Source organism: Sorex fumeus, unplaced genomic scaffold (genome assembly GCF_029834395.1).
Source record: "Sorex fumeus unplaced genomic scaffold, SorFum_2.1 ptg000265l, whole genome shotgun sequence".
Lineage (NCBI taxonomy): Eukaryota > Metazoa > Chordata > Mammalia > Eulipotyphla > Soricidae > Sorex > Sorex fumeus.
Genome location: NW_026606322.1, coordinates 35,067,287 through 35,069,780, shown reverse-complemented (window position 1 = coordinate 35,069,780; position 2,494 = coordinate 35,067,287). Strand labels below are relative to the sequence as shown.

The 2,494-nt window shown below is 36.6% G+C and overlaps 1 non-coding gene across 1 annotated transcript; it reads right to left on the bottom strand.

Moving 5' to 3' along the window:
- Window positions 1-1,484: 1,484 nt before the first annotated feature.
- Window positions 1,485-1,591, bottom strand: LOC130018767 (U6 spliceosomal RNA). Its single transcript, XR_008791639.1, has one exon. It is a non-coding gene; the product is annotated as a U6 spliceosomal RNA (small nuclear RNA).
- Between the last annotated feature and the right edge of the window lie 903 nt (window positions 1,592-2,494).

Below are 2,494 nucleotides of genomic sequence, written 5' to 3'. Positions count from 1 at the left end.
ATTGAAAGATCTATGCTTGGAATATCACATTTCACTCAAATGAGAGAAAGAATTCGGAGTTCCGACATCCGTTGATGATCAAGAATCAGGGACGCTGTCTCATTTGCCAAGGTGTCAAAAATCAGATGGGCTGGTCACGTAATGAGATTTAAAGATGACCGCTGGACTAGAGCTGTTACTGACTGGATTCCACGGGATGTCAAAAGACCGCGTGGCCGCCCACCTACCATATGATCAGATTTCTTCGTCAAGATCATGAACGATCGGTTTGAGGCTCTTCATGTTCCCAGAGCGAACAGATGCCATTGGGCTACACTAGCACGCGACAGGGACAATTGGAGATGTTACTGGCGCCCGCTCAAGCAAATCGACGACTAACGGGAATTTAAGTGATTAAGTGAGTGATTTTATATTATCAAACTACTATTACACCAGTATCATATAATCTTCTGTTTTCATATTTTAACGACTGTTTTTAGAAAGATTTTTTTTATTGGATCACAGTGAGATAGACCCTTATGAGGCTGTTCATGATTAGGTTTTAGTCATACAATGTTCCAACACCCATCCCTCCACCAGTGTACATTTCCCAGTACCGGTGTCCCCATTTTCCTTCCCATAACACCCCCCCCAACAGTCTGCCTGTATGGCGGGCACTTTTTCTCTCTCTGTGGATCTTTCCTCACCCCCTTTTTGGCATTATGGTTTGCAATACAGATACTGAAAGATTCTTGTTTATATATGCCCTTACCTACTTTAAACACTCAATTCTTGTCCAGCACAATCACTTCCAACTGGGGCTGGAGCGATAGCACAGCGGGTAGGGCGTTTGCCTTGCACGCAGCCAACATGGCCGACCTGAGTTCCATTCTTCCGCCCCTCTCGGAGAGCCCGACAAGCTACCGAGAGTATTGGATATGCCAGACACAGTAACAACAAAGTCTCCAATGGAGACGTTACTGGGCCCGCTCGAGCACTTCCAACTATTATTGTCATCAATGATCTCTTTTCTATCTTACCCACCCTTCCTGATTCACACACACTTGTGATTGATTACAACCATAGACCAGTCCTCCTAGGCCCTCTTTTCCTTGGCTGTGGATATATAGTCTTCTACTATATATACATATATAGTAGAATATAGTATATATATATACATATAGTATATATATATTACTATACCACAAATGAATTAATAGCTACTTCTTAACAGCTATATGAATATTATCTTCATTTCCTATGAGAAAACTGAGGAATGAAGCTAACCAAATTCAGCACATTGCTGGAAGCAGCATGAATTAAACTGGAGCAGTTTCAGATCCTATGCTCTGAGCTGCCATGTTATCTTGTCACTAGAGTAAAGGGGGATATAATGAATTATATATTACATTGTCTCTTTGATAATTTTTTTCATTTTTTATAATTTTATTTACTGAATCACCGTGAGAGCAGTTACAAAGCTTCTGTATCTAAGTCTCGGTCATAAAAATATAAAACTCTTCACGAATTTGCTTGTCATCCTTGCGCAGGGGCCATGCTAATCTACTCTGTATCATTTCAATTTTAGTATATGTGCTGCCAAAGAGAGCACTTTGATAATCTTTAGAACATAAAAATATTATAAAAAATGACCAACCTGCTGTGTAAACAATATGCATGTGTATGAACTTACCTGTATGAATTTTGCTCAAAATTTTTTTCTGTCTTGGTTCATGGTTTTATGTGAATTGTATAATGAAAATAAGATGCTATCAATTATTAGTTGGTTCTAACACATCATTTTTTTCTTTCAGGCTTGACTCTGTGCTCTTCATGTTTTGATGTCTGTACAAATGAGAAGACTATCAAGTTTGAATGCCACCCCTGTGAAAAGCCACAGCTGACAGTCTTAAAACTCAATGAGAATAATCCAATTTGGGAAAATTTTGCATAACTTTATTATCTCTCTTTAAAGTGAATATTTTTCTTGTGCCCATTTCTTTTCCTTATTTTTGAACTTGATCCAAGAATTACTGCAAACCAACAATTACAACAGTTTTTTTTATTCTTCTACCTTGTTTCTTTTTTAATCTTTTTCAAATTCTGTTTTCTAGAAAAGCTGATCTGAAAAGGTTAGGTAAGTCAACATTTTGAATGTGGCTACTTCCATTCTGAAAATGAAGACCAGCTTTAGTTATATCAATCATAAAAAAGGTATTTCTCATTATCAAGATATGCTTCTCTAGTTTTACAGTAAGAAAATAATCTGTAACAATGACTTCATTTATCATAAAATTTGAAAAAACTATTCTTTGATAGCATAATATAGAACGTTTTAATGAACTTGAAAAATTGAATGGACATATTTTTTGGAAAACATGGCTACAGCTGTTTTTCTTCATCCATTCTTGAATCTCTTTCTCTATATTGAGAAGACAAAAAAAGACAGCTAATCCCTTTACAGCACTTAAAATGATTTGACGCTTTTTTTTAAATGATAATGATCCATTAAGAT